Source organism: Ranitomeya variabilis, chromosome 6 (genome assembly GCF_051348905.1).
Source record: "Ranitomeya variabilis isolate aRanVar5 chromosome 6, aRanVar5.hap1, whole genome shotgun sequence".
Taxonomy (NCBI): domain Eukaryota; kingdom Metazoa; phylum Chordata; class Amphibia; order Anura; family Dendrobatidae; genus Ranitomeya; species Ranitomeya variabilis.
This window is the reverse complement of record NC_135237.1, coordinates 140,033,162-140,054,120: the sequence shown is the minus strand read 5'-3', so window position 1 is coordinate 140,054,120 and position 20,959 is coordinate 140,033,162. Positions and strand designations below refer to the sequence as shown.

The 20,959-nt window shown below is 42.4% G+C and overlaps 1 protein-coding gene across 1 annotated transcript in view; it reads right to left on the bottom strand.

Moving 5' to 3' along the window:
• The window catches only part of MYRIP (myosin VIIA and Rab interacting protein), a 1,107,682-nt gene extending 1,087,614 nt beyond the window's left edge, over nucleotides 1-20,068 (bottom strand). The window contains exon 1 of the mRNA XM_077269059.1: nucleotides 20,022-20,068. The gene's annotated coding sequence lies outside the window, so the exon portion shown is untranslated. The remainder of the gene's footprint in view (nucleotides 1-20,021) is intronic.
• Nucleotides 20,069-20,959: the final 891 nt, after the last annotated feature.

Sequence of the window (20,959 nt, the reverse complement as noted above, 5' to 3'; positions counted from 1 at the left end):
TTTGAGGGGTCTATATGATAGAAAATACCCAAGTGTGACACCATTCTAAAAATTGCACCCCTCAAGGTGCTCAAAACCACATTCAAGAAGTTTATTAACCATTCAGGTGTTTCACAGCAATTTTTGGAATGTTTAAATAAAAATGAACATTTAACTTTTTTTCACACAAAATTTATTTCAGCTCCAATTTGTTTTATTTTAACAAGGGTAACAGGAGAAAATGGACCCCAAAAGTTGTTGCACAATTTGTCCTGAGTACGCTGATACCCCATATGTGGGGGTAAACCACTGTTTGGGTGCATGGCAGAGCTCGGAAGGGAAGGAGCGCCATTTTACTTTTCAATGCAAAATTGACTGGAATTAAGATGGGACGCCATGTTGCGTTTGGAGAGCCCCTGATGTGCCTAAACATTAAAACCCCCCACAAGTGACACCACTTTGGAAAGTAGACCCCTTAAGGAACTTATCTAGATGTGTGGTAAGCACTTTGACCCAACAAGTGCTTCACAGAAGTTTATAATGCAGAGCCGTAAAAATAAAAAATCATATTTTTTCACAAAAATGATCTTTTCGCCCCCAATTTTTTATTTTCCCAAGGGTAAGAGAAGAAATTAGACCACAAAAGTTGTTGTGCAATTTGTCCTAAGTATGATGATACCCCGTATGTGGGGGGGAACCACTGTTTGGGTGCATGGCAGAGCTCGGAAGGGAAGGAGCGCCATTTGGAATGCAGACTTAGATGGATTGGTCTGCAGGCGTCACGTTGCATTTGCAGAGCAACTGATGTACCCAAACAGTAGAAACCCCCTAGAAGTGACCCCATATTGGAAACTAGACCTCGCAAGGAACTTATCTAGATGTGTTGTGAGAACTTTGAACCCCCAAGTGTTTCACTACAGTTTACAACGCAGAGCCGTGAAAATAAAAAATCCTTTTTTTCCCACAAAAATGATTTTTAGCCCCCCAAATTTTTATTTTCCCAAGGATAACAAGAGAACTTGGACCCCAAAAGTTGTTGTGCAATTTGTTCCGAGTACGCTGATACCCCATATGTTGGGGTAAACCCCTGTTTGAGCGCACGGGAGAGCTCGGAAGGGAAGGAGCACTGTTTTACTTTTTCAACGCAGAATTGGCTGGAATTGAGATCGGACGCCATGTCGCGTTTGGAGAGCCCATGATGTGCCTGAACAGTGGAAACTCCCCAATTCTACCTGAAACCCTAATCCAAACACACCCCTAACCCTAATCCCAACGGTAACCCTAACCACACCCCTAACCCTGACACACCCCTAACCCTAATCCCAATCGTAAATGTAATCCAAACCCTAACTTTAGCCCCAACCCTAACTTTAGCCCCAACCCTAACCCTAACTTTAGCCCCAACCCTAACCCTAGCCCTAACCCTAACCCTAGCCCTAAGCCTAGCCCTAACCATAACCCTAGCCCTAATGCTAATGGGAAAATGGAAATAAATACATTTTTTTAATTTTATTATTTTTCCCTAACTAAGGGGGTGATGAATGGGGGTTTGATTTACTTTTATAGCATTTTTTTATATCGGATTTTTATGATTGGCAGCTGTCACACACTAAAAGACGCTTTTTATAGCAAGTTTTTGCGTCTCTACATTTTGAGACCTATAATTTTTCCATATTTTGGTCCACAGAGTCATGTGAGGTCTTGTTTTTTGCGGGACGAGTTGACGTTTTTATTGTTAACATTTTCGGGCACATGACATTTTTTGATCACTTTTTATTCTGATTTTTGTGAGGCAGAATGACCAAAAACCAGGCGTTTATACCGTTCCACGTTTGGTAAAATTGATAAAGCAGTTTTATTCGTTGGGTCAGTATGATTACAGCGATATCTCATTTATATCTTTTTTTATGTTTTGGCGCTTTTATATGATAAAAGCTATTTTATAGAAAAAATAATTATTTTGGCATCGCTTTATTCTGAGGACTATAACTTTTTTATTTTTTTGCTTATGATGCTGTGTGGCAGCTTGTTTTTTGCGGGACAAGATGACGTTTTCAGTAGTACCATGGTTATTTATATCCATCTTTTTGATCGGGTGTTATTCCACTTTTTGTTGAGCGGTATGATAATAAAGCGTTGTTTTTTGGCTCATTATTTTTTTTTTACGGTGTTCACTGAAGGGGTTAACTAGTGGGACAGTTTTATAGGTTGGGTCATTACGGACGTGGCGATACTAAATATGTGTACTTTTATTGTTGTTTTTTTTATTTAGATAAAGAAATGTATTTATGGGAATAATATATATTTTTTCTTTATTTTAGGATTTTTTTTTTTTTTTTTTTTTTTTTACACGTGGAATTTTTTTTTTTTTACTTTGTCCCGGGGGGACATCACAGATCGCTCATCTGACAGTTTGCACAGCACTCTGTCAGATCAGCGATCTGACTTACAGCACTGCAGGCTTACCAGCGCCTGCTCTGGACCCGGAAGTAGTCCCTGCAGGACCCGGATGCAGCCCCGCGGCCATTTTGGATCCGGGACCTGCAGGGATAGGAGGTAAGAGACGCTCGGAGCAACGTGATCACATCGCGTTGCTCCGGGGGTCTCAGGGAAGCACGCAGGGAGCCCCCTCCCTGCGCGATGCTTCCCTATACCGCCAGAACACTGCGATCATATTTGATCGCAGTGTGCCGAGGGTTAATGTGCCGGGGGCGGTCCGTGACCGCTCCAGACACATAGTGCCGGATGTCAGCTGCGATAGTCAGCTGACACCCGGCCGCGATCGGCCGCGCTCCCTGTGAGCGCGGCCAATCGCATATGACGTACTATCCCGTCACTGGGAATTAAGTCCCAGGTCACCTCGACTGGATAGTACGTCATATGAGATTAAGTGTTGTGAACTGTGTTTATGGGCTCCCTCTGGTGGTCAATAACGGTATTGTGTTAGGTATGTCTTGTTGCAGGCCTGAGCTCCAGCTGTGTCGTTAAGCAGCGGGTGTTTCCAATTTGAGCCTCCTCTGGACTCAGTCTCTTGCCTGGCATCATTGTATCCAGACCTATTTGGTCTCCTCCGGATTCCTTTCAGTCTGCCTCGTGCAAGAAAAGCTAAGTCTGTTTTGTACAATTTGGATTGTTTGCATTATTCAGTGTTTTTGTCCAGCTTGCTTTACATTTGATTTTTGACTCGCTGGAAGCTCTAGGGGGCTGATATTCTCCCTCCACACCGTCAGTCGGTGTGGGGGTTCTTGAATGTTCAGCGTGGATGTTTTGTAGGGTTTTCTGCTAACCGCATAGTCCACTATCTATTTTCTGCTATCTAGACTATTGGGCCTCACTTTGCTGAATCTAGTTCATCTCTATGTTTGTGTTTTCCTCTTGCCTCACCGTTATTATTTGTTGGGGGCTTTCTATATCTTTGGGGTTCAATTTCTCTAGAGGCAAGCGAGGTCTTATTTTTTCCCTCTAGGGGTAGTCAGTTCTCCGGCTGGCTCGAGACGTCTAGAACCAACGTAGGCACGTTCACCGGCTACTTTTAGTTGTTTGTGTCCGGATCAGGTATGCGGTTAGCCCAGTTTCCACCTCCCTAGAGCAGTATTTATATTTTTGCTATCTTGCCAGAATATCAGAGATCCTCTGCCATAACAGAATGCCAGGCCAAAAGAAAATGTTTAATGCATCGCAGAAGCGGGATTAAAAAGAAGTTCTGGGGTTTTTTTTGGTTTTTTTTTGCTGCAGTTTGCCTAGCTTCTTCCATCCCCTTTTTCTCTGAGTGGCTGAAACTCTGCTGCAGATATGAATGTCCAGACTCTGACTTCTAGTGTGGATCAGCTTGCTGCTAGGGTGCAAAGCATTCAGAATTTTGTTATCCATAGCCCTATGTCTGAACCAAAAATACCTATTCCTGAGCCGTTTTTTGGAGATAGATCTAAATTCCTGAATTTTAGGAATAATTGTAAATTGTTTCTGTCTCTGAAACCTCGTTCCTCTGGTGATTCCGCTCAGCAAGTTAAGATTGTTATTTCCTTCTTGCGCGGCGACCCTCAGGATTGGGCCTTCTCTCTGGCACCAGGAGATCCTGCATTGGTGAATGTTGATGCGTTTTTTCTGGCACTTGGTTTGCTTTATGAGGAGCCTAATCTTGAAAATCAGGCTGAAAAAATGTTGCTGTTTATCTCTCAGGTATCTTAAAAATACAGTAATTCCCAGTGAAAAACAGTCTGCTTACATCAGGTCACCTGTATCGCTGGTCTAATGGTTCCTGCTAAACTGCCTCCTGATGAACCGTAGTTCGGGGAAACGCGTCAAGGCGACTGAGACGACAGCTGAGAAGCTGCGAAGCTAAGTGTTTCAAATCTGGGGATATGACCCCTTGCTGGCTATCCATAATAGCTTCATACGCATTACCAGACTATATACTATCGGTTATCATTGCTGCTAGTCACCTTACAGCTCCTAGTCATATGCTCTGGCCCTAAAAGACTATATTGATTGTGCCATTGGGATAAATCTAATGTTTTTGCTGAAGGGGACTAACTTTGTTTTAGTTCTGGTGGAAATATTATCTCTTTTTTCTTGAACCATTTTGTTACATTGGTAACTATTCCCCTTGCCATTATTGTCCTATATTTATTTATTGTATAATTGGACAACAATTGGGAATTTTTTCTGTGCACCTAATTTTGTAGCTTTTCCTTGCGCTTTGTTTCATCTCTTTTATTAGCTCATTGTTTTCCCACCTGTAGTTATTTGGGATATCTATAGGGGTAGCAGTGGACAGCCTCCGTTGAGTGGGGGCGCCAAATTAACTCTATCAGGGTGCCAACCTCCACTGCCAGGTAGGGAGAGCAGGAAAGTGCAGGGACAGCGCTAGGATAGGTGCACTTTTTTGATCCTTTTTTTGATCCTGTTTTTTCACTGGGAATTACTGTATTTTTAAGATATTTAATAAAAAGAATTTTAAAAGGGTTAACATGTTCACACAGTTTAAAATACTCCCTAATTTTAGAGATTGTTAATACTTCATATACTTGGTTATCTCTCAGGGTCAGGACGAAGCTGAGGTATATTGTCAAAAATTTCGGAAATGGTCCGTGCTTACTCAATGGAATGAGTGTGCACTGGCCGCAAATTTCAGAAATGGTCTTTCTGAAGCCATTAAAGATGTGATGGTGGGGTTTCCTATCCCTACAGGTCTAAATGATTCAATGGCTCTAGCCATTCAAATTGATCGACGTTTGCGGGAGCGCAAATCTGATAATCCTTTGGCGGTGCTGTCTGAACGGTCACCTGATTCTATGCAATGTGACAGAATTCTGACCAGAGCCGAGCGACAAAATCATAGACGTCAAAATGGGTTGTGTTTCTACTGTGGTGATTCAACACATGTTATCTCAGCATGCGCTAGACGTTTAAAGAAGAAAGTTAATCCTGTCGCCATTGGTACTTTTCAGCCTAAGTTTATTTTGTCTGTGACTTTTATTTGTTCATTATCTTCTTACTCAGTTATGGCTTTTGTGGATTCTGGTGCTGCTTTAAGTCTGATGGATTTGTCGTTTGCCAAGCGCTGCGGTTTTGTCCTGGAGCCTTTGGAAAATCCTATTCCTCTTAGAGGAATTGATTCTACGCCATTGGCAGAGAATAAACCTCAGTATTGGACGCAGGTGACCATGTGCATGACTCCTGTACATCAGGAGGTGATTCGTTTTTTGGTACTGCATAAAATGCATGATGTTGTCGTTTTGGGTCTGCCATGGTTACAAGCCCATAATCCAGTTTTAGATTGGAAAGCTATGACTGTGTCTAGTTGGGGGTGTCAGGGGATTCATGGCAATTCTCCATTGGTGTCTATTGCTTCTTCTACTCCTTCTGAGATCCCTGAGTTTTTGTCGGACTTTCAGGATGTATTTAATGAGGCCAGGTCCAGTGCCCTTCCTCCTCATAGGGACTGTGATTGTGCTATAGATTTGATTCCTGGTAGTAAGTTTCCTAAGGGACGACTCTTTAATTTATCTGTGCCAGAGCATGCCGCGATGCGGAGTTATATAAAGGAGTCTTTGGAGAAGGGACATATTCGCCCATCCTCGTCCCCTCTTGGTGCAGAATTCTTTTTTGTGGGCAAGAAAGACGGGTCTCTGAGACCTTGTATTGATTATCGTCTTCTGAATAAGATCACTGTTAAATTTCAGTATCCTTTGCCATTGTTGTCTGATTTGTTTGCTCGGATTAAGGGATCCAGTTGGTTCACCAAGATAGATCTTCGTGGTGCGTATAACCTTGTGCGCATAAAGCAGGGAGATGAATGGAAAACGGCATTTAATACGCCTGAGGGTCATTTTGAGTACCTGGTGATGCCTTTCGGATTATCTAATGCTCCTTCTGTGTTTCAGTCCTTCATGCATGACATATTCCGGAAATATCTGGATAAATTTATGATTATTTATCTGGATGATATTTTGGTTTTTTCTGATGATTGGGAGTCCCATGTGAACCAGGTCAGGATGGTGTTTCAGGTTTTGCGGGAGAATGCTCTATTTGTGAAGGGCTCAAAATGTATCTTTGGGGTACAGAAGGTTTCTTTTTTGGGCTTTATTTTTTCCCCTTCTACTGTGGAGATGGACCCAGTTAAGGTCCGTGCCATTCATGACTGGACTCAGCCCACGTCTGTTAAGAGCCTGCAGAAGTTCTTGGGCTTTGCTAATTTTTACCGTCGTTTTATCGCTAATTTCTCCAGCGTGGTTAAACCTTTGACGGATATGACCAAGAAGGGTTCTGATGTTGCGAATTGGTCTCCTGCGGCCGTGGAGGCCTTTCGGGAGCTGAAGCGTCGGTTTACTTCAGCGCCAGTCTTGTGCCAGCCGGATGTATCTCTTCCCTTCCAGGTTGAAGTTGATGCTTCTGAAATTGGTGCAGGGGCTGTTTTGTCGCAAAAAAGTTCTGATGGCTCCGTGATGAAGCCATGCGCCTTCTTTTCAAGGAAATTTTCGCCTGCTGAGCAGAACTATGATGTTGGTAATCGGGAGTTGTTGGCCATGAAGTGGGCATTTGAGGAGTGGCGACATTGGCTCGAGGGAGCTAGACATCGTGTGGTGGTCTTGACTGATCATAAAAATCTGATTTACCTCGAGTCTGCCAAGCGCCTGAATCCTAGACAGGCCCGTTGGTCGTTGTTTTTCTCCCGTTTTGACTTTGTGGTCTCGTACCTGCTTGGTTCGAAGAACGTGAAGGCTGATGCACTTTCTAGGAGTTTTGTGCCTGATTCTCCGGGAGTCTCTGAGCCGGCTGGTATTCTCAGAGAGGGAGTAATTTTCTCAGCCATTTCCCCAGATTTTCGACGAGGGCTGCAAAAATTTCAGGCTGATAGGCCTGATCGTTGTCCACCGGAGAGATTGTTTGTCCCTGATGGATGGACCAACAGAGTTATTTCTGAGGTTCATTCTTCGGTGTTGGCGGGACATCCTGGGATTTTTGGTACCAGAGATTTGGTGGCCAGGTCCTTTTGGTGGCCTTCCTTGTCGCGGGATGTGCGTTCTTTTGTGCAGTCCTGTGGGATTTGTGCTCGGGCTAAGCCTTGCTGTTCTTGTGCCAGCGGGTTGCTTTTGCCCTTGCCTATCCCAAAGAGGCCTTGGATGCACATTTCCATGGATTTCATTTCGGATCTTCCGGTGTCTCGGAAGATGTCTGTCATCTGGGTGGTGTGCGATCGTTTTTCTAAAATGGTCCATTTGGTGCCCTTGCCTAAGTTGCCTTCCTCCTCTGATTTGGTGCCTTTGTTCTTTCAGAATGTGGTTCGTTTGCATGGCATCCCTGAGAATATTGTATCTGACAGAGGATCCCAGTTTGTGTCCAGATTCTGGCGATCCTTTTGTGCTAAGATGGGTATTGATTTGTCTTTTTCGTCGGCTTTTCATCCTCAGACTAATGGCCAGACCGAGCGAACTAATCAGACGTTAGAGACTTATTTGAGATGTTTTGTTTCTGCTGATCAGGACGACTGGGTTACCTTTTTGCCACTGGCCGAGTTTGCCCTTAATAATCGGGCTAGTTCTGCCACCTTGGTTTCACCCTTTTTCTGCAACTCTGGTTTTCATCCTCGTTTCTCCTCGGGTCAGGTTGAACCTTCTGACTGTCCTGGGGTTGATTCTGTGGTGGATAGGTTGCAGCGGATTTGGAACCATGTGGTGGACAATTTGAAATTGTCACAAGACAGGGCCCAGCGGTTTGCCAACCGCCGCCGCGGTGTGGGTCCCCGACTTTGTGTTGGGGATTTGGTTTGATTGTCTTCTCAGCATGTTCCTTTGAAAGTCTCCTCTCCTAAGTTCAAGCCTCGCTTTATCGGTCCTTATAAGATTTTGGAAATCCTTAACCCGGTGTCTTTTCGCTTGGACCTTCCAGCGTCTTTTGCTATTCATAATGTGTTCCATAGGTCCTTGTTGTGGCAGTACGTGGTGCCTATGGTTCCTGCTGTTGAGCCTCCTGCCCCGGTTTTGGTTGAGGGCGAGTTGGAGTACGTGGTGGAGAAGATTCTGGATTCTCGTATCTCTAGACGGAAACTCCAGTATTTAGTTAAGTGGAAAGGCTGTGGTCAGGAGGATAATTCCTGGGTTGTCGCCTCTGATGTTCATGCGGCTGATTTGGTTCATGCCTTTCACGCTGCTCATCCTGATCGCCCTGGGGGTCTTGGTGAGGGTTCGGTGACCCCTCAAGGGGGGGGGTACTGTTGTGAACTGTGTTTCTGGGCTCCCTCTGGTGGTCACTAACGGTATTGTGTTAGGTATGTCTTGTTGCAGGCCTGAGCTCCAGCTGTGTCGTTAAGCAGCGGGTGTTTCCTATTTGAGCCTCCTCTGGACTCAGTCTCTTGCCTGGCATCGTTGTATCCAGACCTATTTGGTCTCCTCCGGATTCCTTTCAGTCTGCCTCATGCAAGAAAAGCTAAGTCTGTTTTGTACAATTTGGATTGTTTGCATTATTCAGTGTTTTTGTCCAGCTTGCTTTACATTTGATTTTTGACTCACTGGAAGCTCTAGGGGGCTGATATTCTCCCTCCACACCGTCAGTCGGTGTGGGGGTTCTTGAATGTTCAGCGTGGATGTTTTGTAGGGTTTTCTGCTAACCGCATAGTCCACTATCTATTTTCTGCTATCTAGACTATTGGGCCTCACTTTGCTGAATCTAGTTAATCTCTACGTTTGTGTTTTCCTCTTGCCTCACCGTTATTATTTGTTGGGGGCTTTCTATATCTTTGGGGTTCAATTTCTCTGGAGGCAAGCGAGGTCTTATTTTTTCCTTCTAGGGGTAGTCAGTTCTCCGGCTGGCTCGAGACGTCTAGAACCAACGTAGGCACGTTCACCGGCTACTTTTAGTTGTTTGTGTCAGGATCAGGTATGCGGTTAGCCCAGTTTCCACCTCCCTAGAGCAGTATTTATATTTTTGCTATCTTGCCGGAATAGCAGAGATCCTCTGCCATTGGGATCATAACAATTAAGGGGTTAAAGTTTGCTCAACAACATTTAGACACACCTGTGAAATACTGAGAGAATGAATATAGGCTGGTGAGATGAGACCAAAATTGAACTTGTTGGATGTAAATAAAACACCATGTTTGGAGGCCAAAATGCACTTCTTATCCTAAAAACACCATACCATCAGTGAAGTTTGAAGGTGGGAACATCATGGTGTGGGGTTATTTTTCAGCATCTGTCACTGTTAAACTTCATATAATTGATGAAAGGATGAATTGACAAATGTATTGATACATTCTTGGTAAAAATCTGCTGCCATCTACCAGGATGATGAAGATGAAATGAGGGTGGACATTTTAGCAAGAAAGACATTGATACCAAACCCACAGGCAAGGAAACTCTCAATTGGTTTCAGAGAAAAAAATAAAGCTGTTAGAAAGGCCCAGCCAATTAACTGACCTGGAAAGAACTAAAGCTCGGAGTTTAAAGAAGTAACCCACAGAACCGGAACCTTCAGGATTTGAAGAACGTTTGTGTGGAAGAATGGGTAAAAATCACACCTGAACAATGCATGCAACTAGTTTCTACATAAAGGAGGCGCCTTGAAGCTGCCATCACCAACAAAGACTTTTGTACTAAGTATTAATTAAATTTCAGTAAAGGTGTTCTGTCATGATCTCTGCAAGCAGAGATCATAGCAAGCCTATAGAGGGACAAGCTCTCGGAAGATGGAACTATACTGACCATGAACTAAGCCTGCCGCGCAACTAGAAATAGCCAGGTAGCATTTCCTATTTATTGCTAGATGCCCAGCTCTGGCCTAAGACCTAAATAGCTAGCAGAGGGAAATATAAGACCTGGCTCACCTCTAGAGAAATATTTCAAAAGCAGACAGTAGCCCCCCACATATAATGACGGTGAGTTCAGATGAAACAACAAACGCAGCAGGAAAATAGTCTTAGCAAATTTGAGGTCCGCTTACTAGATAGCAGAAGACAGATAGTATACTTTCATGGTCAGCAGAAAAACACTAACAAAACACCATCCAGAGATTACCTTAAACTCTGGCATTAACTCATAACACCAGAGTAGCAATCCCTGATCAACGAGAGCTCTCCAGACACAGTAACAAAACTTCAGCTGTGAACTGGAACAAATAGGCAAACGAAACATGGACAACAGTCCAACTTATCTAGTAGTTGTCAGAAGCAGGAACAAGCACTGAGAGGCATCAGATAACATTGTTGACCGGCAAGAAACCACCAGAGAAATGAGCTTAAATAGCGACACCCACTACTGATGGAACCAGGTGAAACAGGAAAGAGGATGACAAGTCCAATTCCACAAGCGGCCACCGGGGGAGCCCAGAATCCAAATTCACAACAGTACCCCCCCCTCAAGGAGGGGGCACCGAACCCTCACCAGATCCACCAGGGCGACCAGGATGAGCCCTATGGAAGGCACGAACAAGATCAGAAGCATGAACATCAGATGCATTGACCCAAGAATTATCCTCCTGGCCGTAACCCTTCCAGTTGACCAGATACTGGAGTCTCCGTCTGGAAACACGAGAGTCCAAAATTTTCTCCACAACGTACTCCAACTCACCCTCAACCAACACCGGAGCAGGAGGCTCAACTGAAGGTACAACAGGCACCTCATACCTGCGCAATAACGACCGATGAAAAACGTTATGAATGGAAAAGGACGCAGGGAGGTCCAAACGGAAAGAAACAGGATTAAGAATCTCCAATATTCTATAAGGGCCGATGAACCGAGGTTTAAACTTAGGAGAAGAGACCCTCATAGGGACAAAACGAGAAGACAACCAGACCAAATCTCCAACACAAGGCCGAGAACCAACACGACGATGACGGTTGGCAAAACGCTGAGTCTTCTCCTGGGACAACTTCAAATTGTCCATAACCTGCCCCCAGATGTGATGCAATCTCTCCACCACCGCATCCACTCCAGGACAATCCGAGGATTCCACCTGACCGGAGGAAAATCGAGGGTGAAACCCCGAATTACAGAAAAACGGGGACACCAAGGTGGAAGAGCTGGCCCGATTATTGAGGGCGAACTCTGCCAATGGCAAAAAAGCAACCCAATCATCCTGGTCAGCAGAGACAAAACACCTCAGATATGTCTCCAGGGTCTGATTAGTCCGCTCGGTCTGGCCATTAGTCTGAGGGTGAAAAGCAGATGAAAAAGACAAATCTATGCCCATCCTAGCACAGAATGCCCGCCAAAATCTAGACACAAATTGGGTACCTCTGTCAGAAACAATATTCTCAGGAATACCGTGCAATCGGACAACATTCTGAAAAAACAGAGGAACCAACTCAGAAGAAGAAGGCAACTTGGGCAGAGGAACCAAATGGACCATTTTAGAGAAACGGTCACAGACCACCCAGATGACAGACATCTTCTGGGAAACAGGCAGATCTGAAATAAAATCCATCGAGATGTGTGTCCAAGGCCTCTTAGGAATAGGCAAGGGCAACAGCAGTCCGCTAGCCCGAGAACTACAAGACTTGGCCCGAGCACAAATGTCACATGACTGCACAAAGACTCGCACATCACGTGACAGGGAAGGCCACCAGAAGGATCTTGCCACCAAATCCCTGGTACCAAAAATTCCGGGATGACCTGCCAATGCAGAAGAATGTACCTCAGAGATGACTCTACTGGTCCAATCATCCGGAACAAACAGTCTATCAGGCGGACAACGATCCGGTCTATCCGCCCGAAACTCTTGCAAGGACCGCCGCAGATCAGGAGAAACGGCCGACAAAATTACTCCCTCCCTAAGGATACCTGTGGGTTCAGTATTACCAGGAGAGTCCGGGTCAAAACTCCTAGAAAGGGCATCTGCCTTAACATTCTTAGAACCCGGTAGGTATGACACCACAAAATTAAAGCGAGAAAAAAATAAAGACCAGCGCGCCTGTCTAGGATTCAGGCGCCTGGCAGTCTCAAGATAAATCAAATTTTTGTGGTCAGTCAATACCACCACCTGATGCTTAGCCCCCTCTAGCCAATGGCGCCACTCCTCAAACGCCCACTTCATGGCCAAAAGCTCCCTATTCCCAACATCATAATTCCGCTCTGCGGGCGAAAATTTGCGAGAAAAGAAGGCACAAGGTCTAATGACGGAGCAGTCGGAACCTTTCTGCGACAACACTGCCCCAGCTCCGATCTCCGAAGCGTCAACCTCAACCTGAAAAGGCAGATTCACATCAGGCTGACGTAACACAGGGGCAGAGGCAAAACGGTGCTTAAGCTCCTGAAAGGCCTCTACAGCATGAGGGGACCAATTAGCAACATCAGCGCCATGTCTGGTCAAATCAGTCAGTGGTTTAACGACATCCGAAAAACCAGCAATAAATCGGCGGTAAAAGTTGGCAAAGCCCAAAAATCTCTGAAGACCCTTAAGAGAGGAGGGCTGAGTCCAGTCACAAATAGCTTGCACCTTGACGGGATCCATCTCAATGGAAGAGGGAGAAAAAATATACCCCAAAAAGGAAATTTTCTGGACCCCAAAAACGCACTTAGACCCCTTCACACATAAAGAATTAGACCGCAGAACCTGAAAAACTCTCCTGACCTGCTGGACATGAGAGTCCCAGTCATCAGAAAAAATCAGAATATCATCCAGATATATTATCATAAATTTATCCAGAAAATCGCGGAAAATATCATGCATAAAAGACTGGAAAACTGAAGGGGCATTAGAAAGACCAAAAGGCATGACCAAATACTCAAAGTGGCCCTCGGGCGTATTAAATGCGGTCTTCCACTCATCCCCCTGCCTGATCCGCACCAAATTATACGCCCCACGAAGATCAATTTTAGAGAACCACTTAGCACCCTCTATACGAGCAAACAAATCAGTAAGCAATGGCAATGGGTATTGGTACTTAACAGTGATTTTATTCAGAAGCCGATAATCAATACATGGTCTCAAAGAGCCGTCCTTTTTTGAGACAAAGAAAAACCCAGCTCCCAAGGGAGAAGAAGATGGACGAATATGTCCCTTTTCCAAAGACTCCTTTATATATTCCCGCATAGCAGCATGTTCCGGCACGGACAAATTAAACAAACGACCCTTTGGATATTTGCAACCCGGTATCAAATCTATGGCACAATCGCACTCACGGTGCGGAGGTAACGACCCAAGCTTGGGTTCGTCAAAGACGTCTTGATAATCTGAGAGGAACTCAGGGACTTCAGAGGGAATGGACGACGAAATAGAAACCAAAGGTAAGTCCCCATGAATACCCTTACATCCCCAGCTCAACACAGACATTGCTCTCCAGTCCAAGACTGGATTGTGAGACTGCAACCATGGCAATCCCAGTACCAAATCGTCATGTAAATTATACAGCACCAGGAAACGAATAATCTCCTGGTGATCCGGATTGATACGCATGGTTACTTGTGTCCAGTATTGTGGTTTATTATTAGCCAATGGGGTGGAGTCAATCCCCTTCAGAGGAATAAGAGTCTCCAAAGGCTCTAAATCAAAACCACAACGATTGGCAAAGGACCAATCCATAAGACTCAGAGCGGCGCCAGAGTCAACATAGGCGTCCGTGGCAATGGATGACAAAGAGCAAATCAGGGTTACAGACAAAATAAATTTAGACTGAATGGTGCCAATGGAAACAGACTTATCAAGCTTCTTTGTACGCCTAGAGCATGCTGATATAACATGAGTAGAATCCCCACAATAGAAGCACAATCCATTCTTCCGTCTAAAATTCTGTCGCTCGCTCCTGGACAGAATTCTATCACACTGCATACTTTCTGGCGTCTTTTCCATAGACACCGCCAGATGGTGCACCGGTTTGCGCTCCCGCAGACGCCTATCAATCTGAATAGCCATTGTCATGGACTCATTCAGACCTGCAGGCACAGGGAACCCCACCATAACATCCTTAACGGCATCAGAGAGACCTTCTCTGAAAATTGCCGCCAAGGCGCACTCATTCCACTGAGTAAGCACAGACCATTTACGGAATTTTTGGCAGTAAACCTCAGCTTCGTCTTGCCCCTGAGATAGTGCCATCAAAGTTTTTTCTGCCTGAAGTTCCAAATGAGGTTCCTCATAAAGCAAGCCCAAGGCCAGAAAAAACGCATCCACATCGCGCAACGCAGGATCCCCTGCTGGCAATGAGAAGGCCCAATCTTGAGGGTCACCCCTGAGCAAGGAAATCACAATCCTAACCTGCTGAGCAGGGTCTCCAGCTGAACGAGACTTCAGGGACAAATAAAGCTTACAATTATTTCGGAAATTCTGGAAGCTAGCTCTATTCCCTGTGAAGAACTCCGGCAAAGGAATTCTCGGCTCAGATACTGGAGCATGTACCACAAAATCTTGTAAATTTTGTACTTTCGTGATGAGATTATTCAAACCCGCAGTTACACTCTGAAGATCCATTATTGTCAGGTGCACACAGAGCCATACAGAGATGAGGAGGAGAGAGAGAAAAAAGACTGCAGCAAGGCAAACTGGAGGGAAAAAAAAAAAAAAAAATACCAGCAGACTTCTTATAACTCTCCTTTCTCAACCTGGGTCTTTAACACTTTATTGGCCGGTCAAACTGTCATGATCTCTGCAAGCAGAGATCATAGCAAGCCTATAGAGGGACAAGCTCTCGGAAGATGGAACTATACTGACCATGAACTAAGCCTGCCGCGCAACTAGAAATAGCCAGGTAGCATTTCCTATTTATTGCTAGATGCCCAGCTCTGGCCTAAGACCTAAATAGCTAGCAGAGGGAAATATAAGACCTGGCTCACCTCTAGAGAAATATTTCAAAAGCAGACAGTAGCCCCCCACATATAATGACGGTGAGTTCAGATGAAACAACAAACGCAGCAGGAAAATAGTCTTAGCAAATTTGAGGTCCGCTTACTAGATAGCAGAAGACAGATAGTATACTTTCATGGTCAGCAGAAAAACACTAACAAAACACCATCCAGAGATTACCTTAAACTCTGGCATTAACTCATAACACCAGAGTAGCAATCCCTGATCAACGAGAGCTCTCCAGACACAGTAACAAAACTTCAGCTGTGAACTGGAACAAATAGGCAAACGAAACATGGACAACAGTCCAACTTATCTAGTAGTTGTCAGAAGCAGGAACAAGCACTGAGAGGCATCAGATAACATTGTTGACCGGCAAGAAACCACCAGAGAAATGAGCTTAAATAGCGACACCCACTACTGATGGAACCAGGTGAAACAGGAAAGAGGATGACAAGTCCAATTCCACAAGCGGCCACCGGGGGAGCCCAGAATCCAAATTCACAACAGTGTTCAATACTTTTCCCTGTGTCATTTATCATTATTACACATAGCTTAACATAGACATCTATGGTTTGATTTTTTGCCTGTGTGGATTGGATGGGTTGTTACCGACAAGTAGTGAGAATTTCATGTCAATAGCACCTTTAGAAATATATTTACTTAGATAATTGGTGACGTGTTTAATAATTATTTCACCCCCTTAACATAGTACATGAAATAATACATATTTTAATTTAAAAAAGCCTATATAAAAACAATAGAGCAGATATAAAGTGGTCTGTTATATTTGAGAAATCTGGCATTTTTTAAGACCAACATAAAATATAACACAGTGAGTAAATACCTGCAGCAAGTAATCATGGTACTTCATTGACACTGATTTGATTAAACAAGCGCAAAAGCCATCCAGTTAGGATGGTCCCTAACTCTAATATCTCACCTTGCTATGTGCCAGTTGGCATCAAAATTAATGGGGGCAGAGAATAACCTGGTCCTGTTATATACTTGTGTTTTTTTTAAGACTGTCTAGACTAAGTTTACATATTTTTTTAGTTGGCTTACTTTGTGCCAGAAATTTGCACTGCAATTCTGCTGCATTTTTTGGCACATGGTGGTGCATGATAAGCCAAGCCTCTTTTCTGATAAGATATAACCCTCTTTAACAAGGCCAAACCTTCTCATTGAACCATACAAATAATGGGAGGGCACCTTATTACAGATATCAAGAAAAGTGGTGCACTCAACCCTCAAAAAAATTAAAATGCCAGTAAACATGTACAGAGAAAAAAGACAAAAGGGCAATATGAAGGTACAAACATGAATTAGACACATGAAAATAATATTTATTCTAACATAACCACCAGTATTGGTGACACCCTTTCTTCCACAGGGAAGCAGGTGGAGAGAAGCCAACGGGGACCCACCTGTCCGACTACACTCCCATGTCGCTTGGCCCCTGGTAGCTATTAAACCATGTTTCTTTCAGAAGCGCCACAGCAATCTACATCTAATGGACATCTTAGCTACCTTTTTTGGTTTCAGGTCTTGTCTTCTTGTGTATCTCTATCACAAGACACTTATACTATTCAGCATTAGGGTTTGGTGATTTCCATCCTTTATTATTTCTAATATAGCTTCTTTCCTGGTGATATTCTTTTTCCTGTGGTACATTTTTAATTGTTTTTTAATACTTATATTTAACAGTCTGTGGATACTTTCACCATTATTACCTAAAGCACTGTATCTGTTCCCACATGCCTGTTGATTTGACATTGTGGTGCTGTTGTTTAATTATCTACGTATACATGGGCTCGTCATTAGTCCTCAGATATTTGTACCATTGGTACTGATTGTCTTGTCCTTTGTTTTGTATGCTTGCTATTTCAACAACACAGTCCTGTGGTTCTATTATTTTGGTAGGGACCCTGTTTATTTTGGTATTCTACCTTTTAGCTGAGCTGGTTGATGTTTCCCTTATTTTTGGGATAGCTAATTAATTGTATATAGCCTTTTGTGGCTCTATAATTTTTTTGGGTTAAATATTATATACTACGGGTGTTATTCTGTATGGATATAAAACATGATTAAATACGCATGGCAATATGGATAAAAAGCATCAATTTTTTTTCTAGATTAAAATCGGCCAATTTTTAATATGCTTGTCTAACCCGGCTTTGACTGATAAATGTATTTATTTTATCTATTATGCTTTTCTTATATCGCGCTATCATATTTGACATCACTTTACATACATTATCATCGCTGTTCCCAATGGGGCTCACAATCTAGATTCCCTATCAGTATGTCTTTGGAATGTGGGAGGTATCTGGAGTACCTGGAGAAAACCCACGCAAACATGGGGAAAACATACAAACTCCTTGCAGACATTGTCCTTGGTGGGAAATGAACCCATGGCCTCAGCGCTGCAAGGCTGTAGTGCTAGCCACTGAGCCACCATGCTACCACCAGTGTAATTTCATGTCTTTAACAAAATAATGTCAAGATTTTTAACTTTTCTAATTAATCATTATTGCTCAAAATTTGTTGATTTTGAAGAACAGCATATAAGACTTTGAAGCAATAACCCAAGTTACTATAATAACCCCTTCATACGGCGCATGCCGTGTCATGCTTTGATGTGGGCTCCGGCACTGACCGTACATCTTTCCTGGCACATGTCAGCTGATTTGAACAGCTGACATGTGCACCTAACAGCTGCGGGTGGAATTGCGACAGTGGCATTTAATGTGATTGTGCTGGAAGCCAGTGACTAATCCCACCCATCGGCACCCGTGTCACATGACCGTGGGTTGCCGATGGGTTGGCATGACAATCCAGGGTCTGCAGCAGACCCCTGTGGTTGTCATTGCCAGATTGCTATGAGCGCCGCCCAGCGGTCGGCGCTCATGGCAAGTGAGCTTTTCTGCTACATTGAGAAGATCTGAAGCCCTGCTCTATGTAGCAGAAGCCATCGGATGATCGCATCTTCTAGTCTCCCATGTAGACTATTGAAGCAAGTGTAAAGCAAAAAAATGTTTTTAAGAATATTTAAAAAATAAAAAAATATAAAAGTTCACATCACCCCCTAATTGCCCCATTAAAAATAAAACATTTAAAAAAAAAAAAAAAATGTACATACTTGGTATCGCTGTGTTCAGAATCGTTTTATCAAGATATAAAAAGAATTAATCCGATCGGTAAACGGCGTAGCAAAGAAAAAGTCAAAATGCTAGAATTACGTTTTATTGGTCGCAGCAATATTGCATTAAAATGCAGTAACGGGTGAACAAAAGGTGGTATAAATAAAAATGTCAGCTCTGCACTCAAAAAATAAGCCCCAACCCAGCTCCAGATGATGAAAAATGGAGACGCTATGGGTCTTCGGAAATTACCCAATTTTATTTTTTAAGCAAACTTTAGATTTTTTTTCACCACGTAAATAAAAAACAACTTTTGCATGTTTAGTATATTCAAACATGTAATGACCTGGAAAATCATAATATCAGGTCAGTTTTTGTATTTGGAGAATATGTTAAAAAAAAAAAAAAACAGTTATGGACTTGCATTTTTTTGCAATTTCACTGCACTTGGATTTTTTTTTACTGTTTTCAGTGCAAGATATGGTAAAACCAATGGTGACGTGCACAAAAACAGCAATGCAAAAATGAAAATGGCCTGCGGCGTGAAGGAATTAATCTTTTAAAATGATTTTACATTAAGGTCTTGTTTATTTGATAATTTAATATTCTCATCTATGAACTTTACATTTTATTTTAAAAATATCTTAAAGAAGTCCAGTCATAAGTAATGTTTCTAAATGAAGTCATAAAAATAAATACGATCCATTTTAATATTTTGGTGCTGGTGATATCTTGATTAAAAATGAATTATGGTTTTGAAAATGTAGTTTCTACTTCATTAAGCAAAGAGCTTAATAATACAATTTGTCTAATTAACAATGTAATCTGATAGAGTACTAAGAAATTGATTGAGAACTTTTAAGTAAATTGCTTCAGATAAATTAAATTATTCACATTGACATTCATGCAGCATCAGTAGATGTTTTTTTTTTTTAACCCAATGCTGAGTGCTAGGTAAAATATATAGGTGGTTAGGCACTTATTGCAATAAATAAAATAACTTTTGTGAAGTTGAGTAATGACTATCAAACAAATTGCTTTTTATATGTCAAATAGTACATAAAAGAAGTGACAACAAAGATCTATTTCCAAATTTCTTATAAGGGTAGTGCACACTGAGATTTTGAATAACTCTAATTAAAAGAATGTCCGTCCATAGAAATATATTGAATCACTTGAAATTTCCTGTAATTGTTGCTTGATAGCATTTCTAAGTGATTTTCAGACTTGTACTTATTCTATTAAGTAATATAAAATTACCTGAAAAAAAATCAACTTTCAAGATATTTTTCATGTTAGGAATAATCCATAAAGTCTTACATTACCCAAAAGTGATTAGAGTATTTCAATAATATAAAAAACACACACAAATTGAGCTTGGTTGAGTTGAGTTATGCAGCACATAAACGCATGTTTACATTGGCCATAAAACATACAAACCTACAAGAAACAAAAGGAGCAAAAACCCTGATGTAACTAAATAAGTAAAAAACAAAAGCTCATTTAAATAACAGGGTTCTTAATAATACGGTTTTTGATCAAAAATAGCATGAAAGCCATCCCACCGTGACAAGGTGACCCTTATCGGGACGGTCCTGCACTGTCTAATTTTAAAAACCTTACCATGTGTCAAAGTTGACCTCAGTGTGTGAATAAGGGAAGACAGAAGGATCGAGTCCCAACCAGTGGACACCAGTCTGGGGAAGCCTATAAATGTGATCTCCAGCTCAGGAAAGGGAAGCCACACCCTGGCTTGCACAGAATGCAAAAATACCAAGAAAAAACACACAAACATTGAGCTTGGATTAAGTTGGTATACATGCAGCACATAAACGCATGTTCACATTGGCCATAAAACATACAAAACCTACAAGAAACAAAATGAGCAAAAACCTTACTGTAACTAAATAAGTAAAAAGCAAAAGTGCATTTAAATTACACAGAGTTCTTAGTAATATTGTTTTTGATCAAAAATAGCATAAAAGCCATGCAGCCTCATTTTGTTTCTTGTAGGTTTTGTATTTCAATAATATTCAGGAGCCCCCATTTTCATAAAAAAGGGGCTCCTGCATATTATTGAAATCATCATGCAGATAGGCATGTTGCAAATATGGTTAATTGAATGTCTGTGGAAATCTGAGAATGTGGTGGGTATCAGACTCCCACCAATCTAATGTGAATGATCTATCCTTAAAGTGTAACTGACGTTTTAATTTTTATTTCATAAATAAATAGTGCACATCAGCTAAGCAACTTTGCAATATATCTTATCAGACAAATCTGCTTCTTTTGCCTCCAGGACTGATTATTCATTTACAAAATTCTCAATTGTTAGGTAAAATCTGTATTCAGTGAATATAGATTGTTACATTACTAAGATAGGAGATGACAGTTGCCACTGATGAGATTCTATGCAGATAGTAAGGGGAGGAACTAGAGTCAGCCAGTTCCCTTGCTCCCACCTCCATAAAATGGCAGAAAGGTTGCCTTGAGATCATTAACCCCTTCATGACCGTGGGATTTTTCGTTTTTCCGTGTTCGTTTTTCACTCCCCTCCTTCC